We start from the raw sequence: 8,466 nt of genomic DNA, 5'->3' as shown, positions 1-8,466 counted from the left end.
TGGCTCTACCTGAGCAAAACATGCTTACGAGGCATTAACAGATTTTCTACAAACATCGAAGTAACAATGTTCTGAAATACCAGACCCTATCATATGCTTTGAATAGGACGTTAAGAATGTGTCTAAAATCATTAGTTTCTTTAAAAAATCTTACTTACTAACTGTAGCCATAGGGCTGAATTGAAAATTATCAGAAAGGAAGGCCAGCAGCAGTGAAGACAACTCAAAGAGAAGAACCTCACTCAGTTAAAGAACACTTTTATCTTCTTTGTCTAAGGAAATAAAGCTAACATGTTAACTGTGCCTACTGCCTCCGCAGCCCTTCCTGACAAAATACCAAAAATAGTCAGTAAGTCAGTATGCGATTGGGGAAAAAATTCACTGAAATTTGAAAAGGTCTCAAAGGTAAATACATTTGTTCAAATTTTTGAATGTCGGTAGTCAACTAGAAGAAGTAGACTGACATAAATACCCACTCTGGGAAAGAGACAGGTAAAATTCTTCACTCTGGGGGAAGTGAGGCACAGGTACAGGTTGTCCAGAGAAGCTATGGATGCCCCATCCCAGGAAATGTTTAAGACTGAGTTGAATGGGGCTTTGAGCAACCTGGTCTAGTGGAAGATGTCCCAGCCTAGGGCAGGGGACTTGGAACTAGATGGTCTTTAAGGTCCCTTCCAACCCAAACCATCCTATGATTCTATGAAAAAAACAGCAGTTGCAACCAGGTACCCAGTCAGCACAGCTCTGGGCCAGCTGCAGAATGGGGTGTCTCTGTCCTGGGGAGGTACAACTGAGTCCTCACAAGAGATGACTTTCAGGGGTGGAGGATGGAGCAATCACTAGGCAGGCTGATGATATGTGCCTCATTACTAGGTTTGTGTAGGAAAGTGGGGTCCTCATGGAACCACTATTCCGCTCATGTATGTAAATCATGAGTAGATTATCAATTTTAACTCACAAAGTGAATCTTGAAACCTGTTTATCAATGAGCAGATGAAGGGACAGAAAGAATACATGGCTGATGTGCTGCCTCAGGTATTGTCATACTGTAAATAATGGTCATAGGTAATCAACCTTTGCTTCAATAAATTAAGAGAACTCACTAAAGAGAAAATTTCTAAATACCAGTTAGTTGCCTTGTTTAGAGAATGTCCACACATACATGATGATTCTATGTAAACAGTGTATCCTTGTGGTTTGCAAATTTTCTGAATAAGTCTGTTGTGTAAGTACATACTAATATCATGGCATAGCCTTTATTTTCATTCTAGAGGATATTTTCTCAATAACTAAAGTACGTGTTTGTTTTCATAGCATATGCGTGTTTTTCTTTCCTCTTTTCTTAGCAACAGCTTCTTAAAAGACTCTTTTCATCACCACTGCACTTTTAATTTAGCTGCAAACCATAAGCCCCCAATAAATTAACCCAAACCAGCTCAACCAATTTGGCAGCTGCTGTCACTGCAGTAACAGAGAGCTATTGATTTCCATGTCTTGATTTAAATTCAACTGATACTTGCTTGTGCTGCATATAAACATCGTAATTCCTACTGTGTTTCTGATTTCTAAATGATACCTGCGCTTAGTTTATCTTTTCTTTAGCTGGCTCTTATTTTTCTCTAAATTCCAAACACTGTCAACAGGGGATGCAAATCTGCACATCATTCTTTCTTCTTGCTCTCCTTTACCAGACAATTTAATATACACCACTCAAATTATACATTTTTAACCTATTCTCTAAATCATCCTAAAATTTGATTCTTCAGCCTAAATATACATGAAAAGTCTTCGTGTGCTTTCATTTTGTGGCTACACGTAAATAGACTGATGACACATGTATGGAACTTAATCCCAAAGAATATTTGGACATATGCTTAACTCCACTGTCATTTAACACAGCTTTTAAGTTTGTGCCCTCATTTTTCTTTTTAGAAATTGAGGAGGAGGGTAAGGAGCGGAATCTGGGGATATGTGGTGAGAAGACTGCCTTCAGCTTTGATTGTGTAGTCCGTTTTTAATTTTTGTTTATTCACTTCTAATAAAGTAAAATTAAAAACTACAGTAAAATTAAAAAAAAAAAAAAGTCTGCCCAGTAAAACTTCAGAGGAAGTACTATCCTATGAAGCGAGGACCACATGTGTTTTCCCTGCATCACGGCTATGCCTTCCACCTGTGCATATACTTTCTAGTTCAAAACTCTCACAGCTGAAGAGACAGAAATCTTGGCCCATTTGCTGTTATAAGGAAGACCTGATGCTGTAAGACCAGAGTTCACAGTGGCTCCTTAAGGTTGCAGGGTGCGTGTGAGAGTGTGGCAGATCTCTAAGTAGTGTTAAAAAAAGAGTCTCTTAATGCTTCACAGTTGTAAATTGTACTTTTTAGAATGCTGAGATTAAACTGCTTTATCTCTTTTTCCAATTTAAATATCTTGGTTGAAGATATGAAATGTGGGTGAGAGGAAGATGTTATGCAGTTGGATGCTATTTTTAATTTCATAGTGTAGATAATGTATTCAGAAACCTTTGCTTTGAAGGCAATCTGCATTCAATGCTGGTAAAGAGTATCAAATCTTTACACAGTTTATGGGATAATTTTGATTAGATGCAGTTCTTACTCTGCAGACAGAAGCATACAATACCTACAATAATTATGGTAATTGTGCATTGGAGGTCAGCTCTTAAGGAGAAAGCTATCTGTTTAGCTTAGGCCTGTGAGATAGGGAAGTATCTTCAGTCGAAGGACAAACAATAAAGACTGCTTGAGAGCAGGTTGTCCTTATGTTACTTCACTTTATACGTATCTTAAAGATCTCTCAAATTGAAGCTTTCTTGCCCCAAACAACACTAACTTCACCAGAATCCCTCAGAAATGCAAGGCATGAATGGGGAACAATCAGCTTGGCTCCTCAGGAAACCACCTTGCCTGTGCAGAAGCAGATGTGAAAAGGGCGTATTGTCGGCGAAAGGTGGCACCAAAAAGTCAAACCACACCAAACTCTCACCAGGCAAACCAAACCCAAGCTGGAAAAATTTTGGCTGGGTGCAATCAGGCCAAACTGGGCAAGCTCTCAAGTCACAAGAAGCTGAAACAAGAATTCTGTAAGGGTTTGCTTGGTGTAGATGCTGCCTCTATTTCCCTTCTCAAATGATGCTGGGTTTTTGGCTTAAGAAAAAGGAGCAAAAATTTTGAAACAAGAAGTTATTATTGCAGCATCTGCAAAAATTCTTCTGAAGTTACCAGTGTGGCAAAGCAAAACACAACTTGGCATCCATGGTTACTTTCGGTGGATAACTCATAAATAGTGGTGAGTGGCTGGTTGTCTGCAAATAACCTAACCTTTCTGCATTACCAGAGATGTGTCTTCAGGTCTTCTGCCATCGCACTCATCAACAATGCCCTGATCTGTGCCCAGAGTAGGACCAACCCTAGGGTGGCAGCAAGCGCAGGGAGCTCATTGGACTCTTTTCCTTTCTAGGATGCCATCAGCAGCTGCACACAGCACTGCCATACTTGCAGTCATTTGGGTTAAAACTTGATAATGCAGCTATTTCCCACCAGGTTTTCTGGAAGGCTTCCTGACAAACGTGAAATGTGGTTTCCATGTACAGGTGAAAGGAAAGCCACCCTTGGCCTTGGCACTCTCGTTGCTCTCCTTGTGGATCAGATATTGTAGGGCTCCAGGGGACTGGTGGTGGTGGGAGATCCCAATAGCTGTCCGTCACACAGTCTGTCTGTCTGGCAGCCAGGGCCCATCCCATCTCCCCAGCCCGGGAGGAGTGACCAGGAAGGGTCAGTCAGGGCTGGTGGTGGCCCCATGGCCCTGGCAACAACATGCCAACTTGTGCTTTGGGCAGGAGCCAGAACTGTTGCAAAATTGATCAGCCATAAACAAGATGCTTACCAAGCCAGCAGATAAGCATTCCTTGTTTTGCTTATATCTCTACACACAACATTGTAGTATTGTTATTTATATCCTATAACATCTTAATCATTTATCCCTCTCCATCTGTGCTGCAGACCCAGGACCTCATCAGCTAGGAACATCTGCAGGTCCATAAGCATCCCAGGAAAATATTTTTGCAAAATTTTTGTATTATGTTCCTATCGCCTAGAGAAACAAACCATAGTTAATGAAAAGTAATACTTTGTTAGAAAAAAGGGAAAATATTTATTTTGTTCTGACCCCATTACTTTCTCTCACAATCATTTTTCAAATAAAAGCCTGTTCTCTCATCTCTTGGTAGCTTCCAATTACCTCCTCAATTAAAAAGGTTTATTTTTACTCAAGCAGGGTCATGAGATGTAATATTTCATTGTTTCATTGTGTGACAAGGTAGGGTTTCTTTCCCTGAGACTGTGCTCAGTGATGCACAGTCATTTCTGCTGACTCATTTCCCCAGTCAGAGAACGTGGATGCTACCCAGCCCAGCTAGGAGGCAGAACAGTCCTGTGGTACACAGATGGGGCACCCTGTAGGAAAATGCCTTAGAACAAGTCAAAAAGAAAAGCCCCAGAGCACTGAAAGCAGGAAAGACCTGGACTCAAGCATGGTTTATTATTGACATTTGTGTACAAGCTTTGGAACTGTAGAGCTACATAACAGGTTATGCATCTACCCTAGTGAGAGCACAGTAGACACAGAATTTTTCTTTGTTATTGTTTTACAGCTAGAACACAATCCAAACATCTGGGTTTGGTTGGATGGGGAAAGGCAAAGTAGAGAGTAGTAACAGGAAAATATCTACAGTTGCTAGAAATTAAAGAAAAATATAAACTCTATTACAAATTTCTGTGATTTGAAGTGGCAAATATGTACAGAAGTACCAAAATACTTAAATTGCTTGCACCACTTGTGCTGGTGATAAGCCACAAAACGAGCTGCTCATTCACGTGGGCCATTCCATCAGTCCCCAACTAGGCTGGGCTCCCTGTGGTACCATGTAGGAAAACAAAACAAAACATACATTTGAAGCCCCAAACTAACTTCTCATTGCTCGATGCTCATTGCATTTCTAAATTTTAGGCCAAAGACATGCAAAAATATAGTTTGATTAATAAGCCTAAGTGTATGTATATTTAGAAATACAGTAACATTTATATCCAGAGAAAACATCCTTTCTCATTAGTTAAGGTTGTTGCCTTAGTGAGTTAATGCCCCAGGCCAAAGTAAAATCTCAACTCAGGGATGATTCAGGCACCTTTCTACTACAGACTTGCTCCAGGGACCCACAGTGCTCCACACGACAAGGGGTCTAGAGGCTTCTGCTGTCTGAACACTTCTCCCTGAACAGCAGCGTCAACCTTGTACCACCACACTCGAGCCTCTCCTGTTCCAGATTTACTGCACCTTTCAGGGAATAGTTATAAGGGACCAGGTCCCAACAGCAGCAGAAAGCAGCCAGTTCTGCAGCCCAGCTGAGAACTGCCTGGCTGTAATTCCCCTGTGGCTTAGTGTCGCATCGTATTCACCTCCCTTGCATCCTGCAGAAAGAAATATCCCTATGTCTTCCATCAGAAAAGCTGCCTGGCACTAACAACATCCAGGTAAGGCGTAGCTCCCCTGAAGCACCGGGCAGTTTGCTGACAGCTCTGTGGCATCTCCTCGGCTCTTCCGTGCCCTGTGCAGTCCGTGAGTCAGCACTGCCTGCTCCTGCAGCCCAGAGCCAGAGCAAATGCTGGGCGGTGCTCAGCCTCCCCCTCTGAAACCTGCTGCTTTCTCTGACTCAGGTAATCACCCAAGCAGGCTCGAAGGTGAATTTCGGACAGATAATTTAATATAATACTCCTCTGAAGAGAATGATTATTAATGCCCTGCAATGAAGCTACATCAATCTTTATGTACTTATTTTAACACCAAACCTTGGTAAACTCAAAGAAAACATCTGTGGAGGCAGATTTTCATCTGTGTGAAATAAATACATTGATTTCTGGCTTGAGAACTGCAGATCTTTCTATACTTCTAAGTTGATAAATCAAAGAAATAACAACCCTGATGAAGTTCGTATTTTCTTTGACAGAAACTACCAAGACTGCTTATCACTTATTTATGAGGAAAGAAGCCAAAATAAAATTGTTCCAAAAGACTGCACATTTTAGTTTCAAATTCGATTTGATTTGCCTTTTTATCCACAGTATAAAACATAGATAAGAATTCTGCAAGCAGTTTGGGTTTGCTTAATTTTTATATTACAGAGCAAGTTATGAATTCAAATCCTCTCTTGCCAGAGTGTGAAAATCAGCATTTTTCACTGCCAAGAAATATATCTCTAATAGATAAAGTCTGAAATATCTCTTTGTTGTAAGCATCCTTCAGCTTTCTTTCAAACCACTGTGCCCTGTATTATGTTACAAACATCTATATTTTGAGCCTAAATTTCCAAATGCTTTTACTGATTTTATTATAAACATTTTATTTACTTAATTCTAGTTTTATTAGAAGGTTTGTTTTTCTCAGAAACTGCAAACTTTTCCTTTATGCATTTTTGTCACATTAAAAAAAAAAAAAGGCTTATAAAAAGAATATTAAAGCAATGAAAACACCTTATTTAGGTATATATTTAAATTACTCCAAGAACTGGATTCCAAATCCTACATAGTAACTCTAGACAATGTCCTAGATGCAATGACATGGTTATTTTTTTTCTGCTCTATATTTAGATAGTCTTTTTAACCGTCCTTTTCTCTTGGAAAAGGGAGATGGGCTTAACTCCCACCAGTGACAGATCAGCTGCTGCTGTCAGTCCTGAGGTCAGGTGTATCACCTGGTGTTCACAAAACCAGCACGTAGCTCAGCTGAGTGGCAGATGGACAAGGGTGTACAAGAATTGTGCATACACGTGAGCTGAGACAGATGGCCTGAAGTGTGTTATTCTGTGGGGTGCAGGTAGATTCCCCCAGGAGATGCTATGCTAAGAGGCAGAAGGGCACGAGTGACATGTTGAACTTCTCTGATTTGAGGAAACAGAACACAGTGGAAGCCCTGAAGAAGTGAAAACGAGGAGGCTTGCCATCATAGCTCCATGGTATTTTTTGCATGCTGGGTTCTTAGCTTACTGGCTTACATGATTACTGGCACACAATAACATTCTGCTCTTTGTAGCTCTCCAAAAAATATTTAAATCCTCCACTCTTTTGCCCAAAGCAGCATTATGCACTGTGGATGGTAGCAATTATATGACAACACTTTCAAAGTCCCACTATGATAGTTAAATTATTTTCTATTGCATACACCAAACACTATGGAAGTTGGGCAAGAGCTTAACCTATGAAAATAATTTCCTACCAGGGTACAGAATACTGCTTACGATTTTATTAATCTAGAATAGACTGGAATGATAGTATGCCTCCACCGGGGTCCATCTTTCCATTTCTGTCACATGGTGATTTTTATCAAAGGAGCTCAATAGATTTTTCCTGCTAGTTAACTACCCGGGTAGCACATGAGTTTGCTGAGGCACAGCATCACATGCAATCATTGTAGTGCAGGGAATATAGTCTATCTTCCCTCAGTTTTATTCATTTGCTACAAACATTCACATTTCCTGCCAGAACCAATCTGGAGACAAATACAATTTTGATTTTCTTTAGAAGATTTCTGCTTGCCTTTGCAACTAAAAAAGGGATTTAAAATACCACAACAACTAACATGCTGTTTTCTCCATCCTTCCTCAAAAAAGAAACCCTTTGAAAAGTAGCACATCTCCTGACTTTATTTGCTTACTCTTTCTGGGCTTTAAGAGTTGCTACTGAAAGCACAGGGGAGTTTTTATTCATAGGCAAGGGAGGCTATGTTCTCAAGTGTGGTCAAAAAAATTACATGGTCTTATTTTATGTCATATTCTCTTCTCTTTATACTGTTTCTTTTTATTTTGTTAGATCAAATGGCAATTATCTTCTTTCATGCACGGAAGTTCTTTAGAACAGGAGAGAAATTACTGGGTGCTAATCGCTAGGATCCTTAGTCATTAGCTGCTGAATAGAAACAGGAATTTTTCCACCTGATCTCAACCCTTATTTCAAAGTATAGGTTTGTAAGTGGCTAGACAGAAAATCAAAACTCCTTCAGACAAAGGATGGACACAGTGGGTGGAGACCCTTTTTTATCCTTCCAGGAAATGTGTCAAACACTACTATGGAGCCACAACAGGCAAGGTAACAGTCAGGTGTTCCATGAGATATGCCATGAGATATGTAGCTAAGAGATTTCCATGAGATGTGTGAACTGTAAGCTGAGGGGAAGATGACCCTTATCACTGTAGTCAGGTGGATGAGGGAGTAATGCTAAGGTGTTATGGCTCTGTTCCGCCCTTCCACTACACCCACAGTCTTTGTAATTCCTCGCTTTGTTCCTCTAGGTATAAATTGTTCCTTTTACATATAAACTGGTTGCCCTGCCCCCACTTATGATGGCAGCACAGTCTCACCTCCACTTCTTCCAAAAGTATAAACTGGCATTTGAAATCCTTC

The sequence above is a fragment of the Corvus hawaiiensis genome, chromosome 3 (genome assembly GCF_020740725.1).
Source record: "Corvus hawaiiensis isolate bCorHaw1 chromosome 3, bCorHaw1.pri.cur, whole genome shotgun sequence".
Lineage (NCBI taxonomy): Eukaryota > Metazoa > Chordata > Aves > Passeriformes > Corvidae > Corvus > Corvus hawaiiensis.
Note: the sequence above shows the minus strand (reverse complement) of the source record.